Genomic DNA, 12,663 nt, shown 5'->3' with positions numbered 1-12,663 from the left:
GCCCTTTCTCTCTTTCCATTGTCAACGCTCACTTTCCGGAGAAACACGTTCTAACAAACCTGGTTACGTCCCCTCACATACATTATGCTTTGTTAATACTCTTTATCTGAAGACTTTATTTCTGGCCATCAATTGGCTGAGGTTACTTTTATTGCTTTGCTTACTTCAGCACAAGTTTGGAAGTTCATACTTAAAAGTCATGTGATAAAAGTATCTCCAAAGCTCCATTTTCCGAAACTTATTGGAGACAGAGACATACCGTGTATTAAACATCAACTCCGGGCCAGGGTATTTACTATGCTCAGATCTCCTTTCGTTTACTCTTCAAAACAACTGCAAATTACAAAAGGGTAACTAACACGAGGCATAACGAGGTTAAACAATTTGCCTAGGGTGCCGGGTTATAAACGACAGAGCTGGAATTTCACCCAGATTTGCCTGGCTAAAGACCTCATGTTCCTTCCAGCATGGTAAGCTATATTAGGCCCCCTTAGAGAACCATTCTGCTATCCTTGCTATACATCCCAGAAGATGCAAGGCAACTAAATAAGGAGATCTTTTAGGTGATTACAAATATAGACAAGTTAAATTTGATACACTCACTTAGCCTTTTTTTTTTTTTGGTAAATGTGACAAGTCACTGGATTTTATATACAGAGTTATGATAGGTTATCCCTCAAAATTGGATTTCCTGCCTATTTAAAGGAACTTACATCACTCAGTTACTTGGAATTGACTTGGGCTTGCACCAGCACAGGAGAGTCGGTGACTTGAGTGAAGTTTGTTTTATCTGGGTGGACTTTGTAGGTGTGCTGTGGAGGAAAAAAGGAATAGTCTTAGCAATCAAATCCTATAGTCCAAGCAAGGAGAACCCATTCCCCAAAAGAAAAGAAACTTGTAGTTAATAAAACACAAGGCTCTTTTCTAATTAGACTGCAGTGTTTTAGAGATGCTTTCGCAGCTGTACAAGAAACTTTCTCATTCTTCAGATTTCTGATAACTCCTCTTTGGGGAAATGAACTAGAATTAGCTCTTGAAAAGTATGGATGACAGCTAGGGAAAACAGTTCATCACCTACAAGATAGATTTTGTTTCTTATAATTTCCTTGCTTGCATATATTTGAAAAGTGTTAAAATTTTAAATTTCTCTTGAACCGCTAGATGCTCTGGAGGCCAGGATGTTTGAAGGTCATACTACAGACTCACATCTTTACATGGATCCAGCTTCTCGATTGTTTCATTTTTTTGAGTTATAGTCTGGGGGAAGAAGCCTTTGCCTCGGTCTTCTTCGAATTCTGCTTTGTAGTTGTTCTACGAGGAAGAAAAATCAGACACGAGGATGCAACCATTTTATCCATGCCCTAAAGATGTGTTAAGTGGAAAGCTAAACAACTGTCTTAGGACTTACATCGCTGTTTTGAGGTGCAACTTTCATGCAGTGTGTATGATATGGATCCTCAAAGCTGCCCACATAGTGTCCCAAAATATTCTTTAAGTAGGAATCTTTGTATTTGGTCTGAAAGACAAAACATATTTCATGTATTTATTGGGGGAGAATAATGGATCTTTTCTTAACAGAAGAAGTAACCACAGAATTGCTTACATCACTAGTGAAGTTGTGCAGAACTGTATCAAGTTGGAATTTGGGGGTTTTACAGTAATTTATGCTCTTTGCCTCGGTCTTTTCATAGTTTTCCTTGTATGGTTCCTGTCGAAGAAAAAAATCAAAGTAGATTCTTGTCACTCCCACACTGATTATAGTGCTTGTATTTCTCAACAACAATAAACAAGAAGGAGAAGATAAAAAGATATATCCTGTCAACGGTCTTAAAAACTGACAATCAATATTGGGGTGTAGTGAATGAAAAGTTTCTTCTATTAGCAATTACTGTAAAGTTTAGGTTTTTAACATTCACCAAAAAAAAGTCAAGAAACCAGTACTCTACCTCAGACCAAGCCCTTAGTTGTGGAGATTTGTGTGTACTTCAGGACTGCTACATCCGCTCTCCCTCAACTCAGACTCGTCTTTCACTGATGGTGCAACAGACAGGAATCTTCTGAGCAACAGTGAATTCTTTTTGAAACAAACCTTCACAAAAATGTTTAGTATAAGTTGAGAAATACACTCTCTCTTCCTCCTTCCACCAAGGAAAAAACCTCCTTACACAAACAGATAGTATATCCTGTATATAGGTATATACAGGAACTCAGATGATAAAGCTACTCACTCTTCCTCTCAGCTATGACCCAAATTTAGCTCTAATACTGACAATAAACAACCACTGGATTTTAAATGCACAACTGATAAAGTGAGAGTCTTGTCCCTTTCTCATGTTAGGTTTTGAGGTTGTACATGGTGCTTTTTGGTTTTTAAAAATTTATATTGTTCTCTTTATCAACAAAGTAGGTTTGAACCTGAGCTTTGCTAGGTTTGATAAAGATGACCTTTATTTAGGAAACAGAAAACATGCTTTGCATTGATTTCCCAACAGGGCTATTTGGACAGATCCACTCACGCTCTCTCACCTGCCACTCCAACTCCACTCGCCTCATTCCTCAATCACAGGTACACATTTCTATGGTGCTGACTTAATTTGAGGGACAAAGAAAAGATAACTAACCCACAGGGGGAACACCATGTATAATCCTCAAATATTGGGAAAGCTTAATACTGTGGGAATAACTTAATTGATCACATGTTCCCTCTTATTTATATAGTCAAAGTGGTCTTGGGCTGTTAGTCTCTTAATGCATCTCTCACTTATCCGATCTGTTTTATTTTAAATCTTATGGATTGGTCAGACTCTTAATTCTACAAGTAGAAACTCCTGTGAAGACTTAGGGAGCCACCTTTTATTTTTTGTTGTTGTTGTTTGTCTTTTGGGGGAGCCATCTTTTAAGTCGTGCTTTCTGCAAATGATGGTTTCTAGGGCCAAGATTTGCACAGAGAATGACAGAGGTGAGGGGAAGAACCTGTGGAACCCAGGACATTTGTCTTTGCCCTGCTTGAAGAACACAAGGGCAGGGTGCACACACAACTTCACCTCTCACTCTCTGCCCCTTGCAAAGCCTCTTTCTGTGTCAGGATCCCAAAGAAGCACAAGCACTAGAACCTATAAGCAAATGAGGTTTTCTCTGCCCCTTGAGCTAAATCCACAGGCACCCCCCCTCCCAAACTAACACACATCATACTCAGGGGGCATTCCTGTCTTCCTGTGGTTATATAGTTCCAGGGAAACTGCTACACTAGAATCCTAAATTATTTGCAAAATTATGTATGCATTTAGTCATTATAGAAAGAGAGATAGTTCATCTCTCTAGCAGCTAAAGTTAAAAAAAACACTTTCTGACAAGAACGTACTTATTACATCACTCAGGGCATTTCCTGCCGCCTTCAGCTGCTTGAGCAGTGGGTTCTCTGAGGCAGGAAGTACATTATAATCAGGCTTTCCTTTATTCTTTTCAGAGTCTTCTTTGTATTTTACCTGTAGGAGTGAAATGATAAAGTAACTGGGTTACTTTTGTTCTTGTCTCTATTATGGATATTATGACATAGTTCTACAAATCAATTTTCTCTCTAGAAAAGTGGCAGCTTGACATTTTATAAACAAAATACTCATAGTAACTCATAACAGCAGCAAAGAAACTCCATAAATCTCCAGGATAACTTTTCTTCCCATTCATTTATTCACTCAAAAACATCCATAGGGTATTCATTACATGCTGGCCTTGGGACAAATACATGAAAGAATAACACCTGGTCCTTGCCCTCAAAGAGAAAAAGACATACACAAATAATGGCAGTGTATCATGTCTCAGACACTTGCTACTCCACAACTCTCATTTAACTTAGCCACCAGTGACCTAACTGCCAACACATTTTTTCAAGAAAGCAAGCCAGAAGCATCATCAAAATCTATCCTCTGATGCCTCATTGACTGTGTGTGAGCATGTGTGCAGTTCACGTGCGTGCAGAAGTGACCATACGTTGGTAATTTCAATTCAGAAACATTTTAAATAGCGGATCGCTCCTTTCTCCCTTCACTCACTTCTCACTCTCTCCTCACTCTACTCCTACCTCATCTCGTTGATGTGTTCACATGGAGATACTCCAGAGTTCAGTCCTTAGAGTTTTCTGTCTATGCTTGCTCCCTTGATGGCCTCCAGTCTTCGGACATTAAATACTCTCCATATACTGATGACTCCCAAATTTATACAACCCTCCCATATATCTCCCCTGAAACTTCAGACTTGTACTATCAACTGCCCACTTAACATTTCCACTTCGATGTCTAAAACGCATTTCAAATCCTACATGTTGGAAGCTTAGCTCACGTTTTCCCTCCAAAAATAATTATGCCCTCCTTCCACACTCTTCTCTCTTAATAAAGAGAAATCCCATCCTCCAGTTGCTTAGACCCATTCTTCTCATATCCCACATCCAACCCAATAGCAAACCAGGTCAGCTCTATTCTCAAAGTCCATTTCATCCATCAGCCCTGCTCCCCTCCTGATCTAAAACATCACTATTTTGCACCTGGATACTAAATGGCTTCCTGGTGGTGTGATATCCTTGCTTTCACTCCCTCAGCAGGGCCAAGGCTAGGGTTTCAACCAAGTCTGATTGGCTTTGAAGTTTATTTCTAGTGCTTTAGAACGTCCAGGATTCTTCTTACCAAAGTCTACTCTACAGAGTATAGGAGCATATCCATGGATTTGTGTATCTTGTCTGTGTCTAGATGTTCAGCAATTGCTGAAGGAAAATAAGAAAAATCATGGTAATAGATTGTGTGGGAGTTTCCATATTCAGAGAAGGTTGACAGCTGTCCTTTCTTGAGGGGTCCTTCTGTCTGAGAGCACAACCTTTCTAATTGCAGGTATCAAAAGGTCCTTTAACAAATACTGAAGATGATACCTGACTATTGTTAAAGGTCAGACATAGGAAAATTTTTCAAAAATTTGGTAGCCTTATGATAACCCCAAATTGCACTTTTTGTTGAGCCCCAAGAACCCTCTTTTTTTTCATTACATACAAAAGCAAAATTTCTAAGAAACTCACCCACAATAAGACCATCATGACAAATAAGAGCATTTCTTCATACCTTGCTAGCTGCCACTCCAGCTTGTTTATTCACTTTGTACTCTGGTGTTTCGGTCTACGTGAAGTAGATCTGGTCTTTCGTATTCTCAAAGTCTTCCTGGTATTTCCTCTGTAAGACATTACACACACTGGAGAATTGCCATGAGCACAGACTATGAAAGGGTTCACATGGGAGGACAGGGGCCGCTTCAAGAGCTCACGCACAGCCGTGCTCCTCTTGGCTTACACATGGGTCCGGTTACAATGAGAGATGGTAGTGCCATCATCAAAACAATTAGCAACTCAACAGAGATTTGGAGCACTTACAAGAGGCTGAAAACCAGCCTCTAAAGAGCTCTCAAAGACCAGGGGCAGAGAACTTCAGAGGGAAAAAAAAGAGCACTTTTACAGTGAAGAAACTCTGGGAAGAAACGAATCAGTTTCATAAAATGTACTGGTTGGGTTCTCCAGGCAAATAGTACTTTAACAAGGGCCCCTTTAACCTGTACTCACTTTGAAAACATATTGTTGATATGAAAATTGAGGCAAGCATAATGGAATTTAATCAAAACAGTATTTCTCAAAAAAAGAAAGATGGAGAGATTTCTTTGTCAGCAGGAACTCTACACAGGTCTTGTCCCCATGAAGAGGAACCTGGACTCCAATGTACTTGTAAACCTGCAGGTGCAGCTGAGGGCCAGAAGTCATAAAGGAAAGGGTCACTTTTTCAACCTAAGAATATCTGGCTCTCCCTTCGTACTGCTATTCCCACCAGCAGCCCCCTGTGCCATGTCCACAGTCACCCCTTCTTTTTCGACAGCTTCAACTGCTCGCTCTTCATTAGCTCCTTTCCTTTAACTTACTAAAGGCCTCTCTGTTGTTAAAGTATCATGTCCATTAAGCATGCAGCAGCCCCTTCACCCTTGCCCTCTTTTTCCTTCACTACTGACTACTCAGGGCTTTCCTTCCGTCAACCTTGAACCCTGCCTCCAAAAAAGCAGGACGATTTGTCAATCCCCAGATACATGAAGCCCTCTTACGCCTGTGGACCTTGTACCTGCTGTTCCCTTTCTTCAACATGCCCCAGCTCCAGACTCTCCCCATCTGCCTACAGGCTGCTGCTCATTCTCCATGGCCCTGGGTCAGCACAAGATCCCCTCCTGAACCCTCCCTGACCTGAAGACCTTCTCCTGGGGTCTCACTCAATGTGACCGTTAGCTCCTTGGAAGGAACTGTCGGATGATGCCATGACTGGTTGTTTACCTATCTGCCCCTCCTTGGACTGTCAGATCTGGATGACAGCAAACGTAACCTCTCATTTGGGAGCCCTCGTGGCTTGGGCAGACCCTGACCAGAGCAAAGGTTCAATGATGGATTTCTGAATCTATGTTTTATATACTGACGCCATGGAGGGAAATCTCATTAGGAGACTTACTGTGCCAACTCTGCTACTACTCACTTGTGAGACTTACACAAATTACTTCTCCTTCCAGGTGGCAGTATTCTTATTTACAACATACAGAGGCTGGATAGTTCCTGGGGCACCTGGGGGGCTCAGTGGTTGAGCATGTGTCTGGCTCAGGGTGTGACCCTGGGGACCCGGGATCGAGTCCTGCATCAGGCCTCCTGTGGGGAGCCTGCTTCTCCCTCTGCCTGGGTCTCTGCCTCTCTGTTTCTCATGAATAAATAAAAACCTTTTAAAAAAAGAAGCTGGATAGTTCCAAGGTCCCAGTCATCTTCATGCTTTAACCAAGTCTAACTATGTCCCATCCTAACAACGTCTACCTACTGCCTAAAACAAAAGCTTTTACGAATATCCAAGGGTCAATGGAGATACAAAAGACCAGTTTTAAGATGCAGTTATATTAGTTCCTCTACTCAGTCTTTAAGGAGCGAAGGCTTTATTTTAGGCATAGGGCGATTGGTATTTTCCATGGCTGGCCGAGTCCTCAGAGTGAGCAAAGTCCTATCAGAATGAATGCTTACTAAGTAGGGCATCCTGTCAGGAAGCTCCAGAGAAACCGGATCTAGAAGTCCTCATTTCTCAGGAACTTTGTTCAGAATTCTGTCTTGTTAGAATTCTGTACTCTGGATCCACTTAAAGTCTCTCTTGGTATTTGCCAAATATTTGTTTCGGCTCAGATAACAAGAGAAACCTAGTAAGTGGGTTTCAGAGAAACTGGAAGAAGGCACAGGTGAGGGGGACAGAAAGCCTCCAAACCCAAGCCCTCAGTTGAGATCTCCGTGCCTAGGCAGCGGAATGTTCTGTGAACAACAGCCCACGGGGGGGGGGGGGGGGCGGGGGGAGCCTCTGTGCCCAAGAACTGTAGGAGCTCATGGTGTGGACAACAGTATTAATAGGCAGGCTGGGAACCTGATGCTTGGTGCAGTTAGTCTGCAATAAAGTTACAACCCGTATCTTAAGTGCCACATTTTTCTGAGGAAGGATGGGAAGATTTTACTTCACTATGCAGTCTCCATTATGTATTCTGTTGAGGTATCTCAAGACATGTGGTCAACTGTACCTGTTTGAAGTCCCTAGAACCAAAGTGGCATGGAGGTTTCCCTTCATCTGTCCATCTTATAGGTAAAGGGAGACGGGAAATTAAGTATCTTCTTGGACACTCTTCCTGAGCTCACGTGACACGGCATTTCCTGGTTCTCCTTCAACTTCTCTGACCATTTGTTCTCTCATTACTCTGCCGGCTGCTTTCCAGATGTCCTAAGTAGGGGTATCCTCCAAAACTCTGCCCTTGGCCATACACTACTCCACCCCCCCTTCATATATTTTCATGTCCTCAGCTATCACTTTTATTCCGATGACTCTCCAATATTAATCTTTTGTCCTGTTCTTATGCCTGTGCAATAGGACAAAGTTTCTAATGGAAGATCCAGATCAAGGCATCTTATGGATGAGGCATCTCAACTCCATTCCTCCGTTCACTAGTACAGTTGTACCCCTATACACCCAGACTACCAGTCTCTGTTGTAAGCTCCTTGATGGCTCCTTTCACTCTCTCATCTCCAATATCCAATGTCCTTAACACTTTTAAAATACCTATTGCCCTCAGATTCCTTTCTTCCTCTCCGTTGTCCTCCCTTTCATTCCATGATATTATTAAAATAGTCTTCTTCAATGTATCACAATTATTCCTAGTCCCAATCCACTATATTGTCCATCAAAGTTTTTCCATATCCTACTTTTACCATACTGTTTGCCCCCCAAAAAATCACAGGGTATCTCTTAAGGACTACCATATCATGTCAAAGCTATTTGGTCTGATTTTCAAGGTCCTGCCACCACTTCCTTAAAAGCACCCTCCTAATGAGGTGTCCACAGCATTCAGTTTCTTTCTCCTCACCAGACTCATTCCACCTCTGTCCCTCGTTTCAAGTGTACTCTCTACTTGGAATGCCTTTTCTGGTCATAACTGCCCTTTCCCTTGGGATTACCACTTCCACGAGGCCTTCTCTAATTACTTGCATGTGTCTTTTCAGCAAGTATTAGACTGTAGAATTTGCTCCCTAAGATTTTTGAAAACTGTTTTCTTATTGTTTCATGTATAACAATTTCATCTTACCAGCCTGATTATAAAATCTCAAGGGAAAGGATGAAAACTTCTTTTCTATCCTGCCAGCTGTCCATGCATAGACTTTCAACAAGTAACTACTGATCACTTGATAAAGGTCACACAGTAATACATATTCATAGATACAGAAGGTTACACAATATTATATATTCATAAGATACAGAACCAGAAAATGAACTTAGAAGCAAGAAGTCCCTACACATTAAAATTGGTACCGTGTACTAGAGAGCCTTAAGTTTTTGTTATGGCTTCTCTAGTTCCTATGTTACTCTATGGAAAGACTGGAGCATAATCTATGCTATATTTTAATGAATTATATGAAAACAGATAAAAATATATCCCCTAAATTTGCAAATGACATCGAGTGAGAGGCAATAAAAGATCAAGACCTCAAAAGTCGGAGACACCATCAAATGAGTCTGCATAATTCCAGTACAAGGCAAGATAGGATCCTAAGACCCACTGGAAATAAATCCCTGTAATTTTCAAGACGCCAACTGACTTGTTAAGTCCATAGTGAATGTAAGAAGTTCTAGGGGTCTGATTGACAACTGAATCAAAAACAACTTGTTGTTTTATACAAGAGTGCTCTCCTGAAGACTAGAACAGTAGCCTTTGGATTTTCAATATAGCCTCTAGCAAATCCAGAGGTCAAGAAATAAAGCTCCTCAAAACAAGGGGAAGTGCTAGAATCAAGTGGAGTTCTCTGCTGCGGATATAGCTTTCAACCTAAGGAGTCTCTTAGGCCTTTTAAGTCCCTCTAAAACTGTTTTCAAGATAAAAGACACTAAAATTCTGGTCAGTGGAGACAGCTGATTTTTCTTTTTACTAACTTTGAAATATCCTCCATATCTTTGAAATATCCTCTGTGTATACCTTACGGCAAGAGCTTTTGTGGGGTAACTACACAAGCCATGTTTGGACAAGTGTGTCAGTTCATGTAGACAAAGGGGGACACATCACAATTCACACTTTAAAATTAGGAAGCAAATCAAACTCCTTCAATAACATTTTTCACTTAATATATTTCGGGAAATGGCTACGATCCCAACAGGTTTTTTTTTTAAGTGCCACTCTACTGTCACTGAAGAACTTCAACTCCAGCCAAGGGAACAGAGGGCACAGGCTACAGTGGAAAGAACACCGGTCTTGGGATCACAAGATCAGGTTTCTAATCTGGGTTTTGCCCACTAATGACCTAGGTCTTAGACTCAGGTTCTTCAACTAATAAAAAACAAGATTGGGTTTAATTATATCTAATATAAATTATACATCTAAGTACACATCATAAATTACAACGATTCTAGATGTATTCATCTGCTATTATGACATTTAGTCTTTTTGAAAGAGGAATTGCAAAGAACATTTGGCCAGAAGACCTAACTGGAAGCGTCCCGATTCCACACTCCCAAACAATGTTGACTGCACTTGACTTACATCACTGAGGGCTTTCTGGGCCTGGGCCACCCGTCTCAGCTCTGGGCTATCGTTGTACGCGTAAAACAAGCTTTTGTCAGCTTCCCAGTCCTCAGTGTACAGTTTCTAAATCAGAAAAGAGTGAGAAGTTATGAGATAGGAGCTCCCACTTATACGAAATACACAATTTTGAATTCATCCATCAATAGCAAGAAGAACCGAGGGCAGGGTAAGAGCAAAGGCAAATGGAATCTCCAGATAGCCTCCCCCATTCCACTCAGTCCAAGTCATCTTCATTAACAGCGTGTCCTGCTTCTCCTGACAAATCATGTTTTCAGGAGGGTAGATGTGTCGGATTTTGTTTCATCTCCTCTCTGGGGCCTTATCTGCTTCCCACAACAACTATGAATGCAAGCGGAAGGAGGCAGGAGGCACCTCGCATAGTTCCTTGTCACGAAATAAACATTTCGTAAGAGCGATAGTCAGAAATAACTCGAAGGGTAGCCCCGGTCTCTAAGAGCCAGGTCTCCGGCACATCTCCCTTCTCCCCACGTGTTCAGCTTCCCACCAGGACCCTCCCTCCCACTCAAGAGCTTTCCCCTCAGTTCCCCCTTGCCAGCCACAACCCCTGCAGCCCACACGGCTCAAGGACACTCGCAGAAAGGCTGGGCCACCACGCGCCAGGTCCGCACAAGCACCAGGGATTCCTCTGAATTAGGTGGAGGAGGACAGAGTTCATGACAGAGCAGAAGCCCTCACCTTCCCACACATGGCTGTGTTCTTAACTGCCTGGACAAGCTCAGGGGCATCAGGGGGACGCAGGTACTCATCGTTGGTGTCTTCCCAGTTCTGCTTGTATAAAACCTAGACAGACAGGGAAGAGGACCCGTGGTTGAGGCCACCCACGAGCTATGAGGGTTCAGAGAACAGAGTGCTGTTGAGTCTTTCACAGTCAAAGCGCTCTCATGGAGGGGCTGCCCTTGTGCCAGTTGTCACCAGCACTGACTGTGCGAGCGGTGACCATGTCAACATCCCACGATACTTCCCCTGCATTGTAAGCTTTTACTTGAAAAGTCTGATCTCTTAAACTAAGTCATGATCATGATTCTCCATAGATTCCTTTTAAGGGCTGCAACCTTTGAAAGTCATTGGCCGATTCTGGAGAGGGGGCATGTTCCTCTTGACCTATGTGGTATTTTTTCCATGTTTTTGATTAGTTATTTACATTTGAAATTTAAGGATTTCTTGTAAAAATTAAGCTCCCTGACTTCTCTAAAAAGAAGTAGGAGCCTCTGGCAACCCTGGGATTGCATTCGGCACGGCAACTGCCTGGACCGAGTTGCAGGGCAGAGGTTTGACAACCCACTTCAGTCATCCGTGCAGTCTCCCTGACAGGTGTGGGCACCGAGCTCATGATGCCCTGAGATTCAGGGAAGACTGGCGAGCAGGATCAGGCCTATCGTGTTTTCTTAGGTCAGATAGAGGAAACCCACATGCATCCCAAACATCCACACTGTGACCTCACCTTAGTGACTTGCTGCGACACTTTCTTCGCATGTTCAATGTCCTTTGCTTTTTCGTCCACTGACACACAGTTTTAGCAACATCGCCATCCATTCGATACTTAACCCGCAGAAATCAAGCACAGCATTCGTGACGGGTGTGCCAATGTGAGTAGATTAAAGGCTATCTTACAACCAAACAGCATTAACCCAATGACTCAACGTCTGTGCCGCAAAGTGAAGTTTCTGCACTCTTAGAAAGTAGAAAACTATCATAGTAGAAAACTATCATAGTAGAAAACTATGATCCCCAAAGATCTGTGGAGCACCTGCATTCGCTGTATATCTGCTTTCCTGGTGGAATTCCAGCCTCCCTGCACTCCTCTGTGGAGGACCACAGTGAATTCAAACTTCCCATCTCCTATCATCTCTTAAGCTAACCTACTTAGCCAAGCTTTTGGAAATCTCTGGGGGGTTCTCATTTAGAGCCACATAATCTATAGCCAAAGCTTCCTCTAGATTTCTCGACTGTCTCAGACTAATCTGACTCGTTTCCTCTACACCTGTTAAAGCCCTCAATTCCCAGTGGTGAGCATGTTTTCCACCTCTCCCTCCCCTTTATTTTAGCAATGCCACCCACCTCACTGAGTTGATCTTGTACTTTCTTTTTTCATATAAATTTGTATGTTATCGGTGTTCTATTTGCCAACATATAGAATAACACCCAGTGCTCATCCCATCAAGTGCCCCCTTCAGTGCCTGTCAATCAGTCACCCCCAGCCCCCACCCGCCTCCCTTTCTATCACTCCTAGTTTATTTCCTAGACTTAGCAGTCTCTCATGTTCTGTCTCCCTTTCTGATATTTCCCACTCATTTTTTCTCCATTTCCCTTTATTCCTGTCCACCATTTTTTATATTCCCCAAATGAGACCATATGTATGTCCTTCTCCGATTGACTCATTTCTTTCACTCAGCATAATATCATCCAGTTCCATCCATATTGAAGCAAATGGTGGGTAATGGCTAATTAATGGCTGAGTTATATTCCATTGTATACACAGACCACATCTTCTTT

General features: G+C 42.3%; 1 long non-coding RNA gene across 1 annotated transcript; it reads right to left on the bottom strand.

Moving 5' to 3' along the window:
- Window positions 1–1,951: 1,951 nt before the first annotated feature.
- LOC144309570 (uncharacterized) lies at window positions 1,952–11,025 on the bottom strand. Its single transcript, XR_013375529.1, has 5 exons — window positions 10,846–11,025; window positions 10,108–10,212; window positions 5,103–5,210; window positions 3,362–3,485; window positions 1,952–2,089 (listed from the first exon to the last, which is right to left on the bottom strand). It is a non-coding gene; the product is annotated as an uncharacterized LOC144309570 (long non-coding RNA).
- Between the last annotated feature and the right edge of the window lie 1,638 nt (window positions 11,026–12,663).

The sequence above is a fragment of the Canis aureus genome, unplaced genomic scaffold (genome assembly GCF_053574225.1).
Source record: "Canis aureus isolate CA01 unplaced genomic scaffold, VMU_Caureus_v.1.0 ptg000086l_RagTag, whole genome shotgun sequence".
NCBI lineage: Eukaryota > Metazoa > Chordata > Mammalia > Carnivora > Canidae > Canis > Canis aureus.
This window is presented reverse-complemented; position numbering and strand designations above follow the sequence as displayed.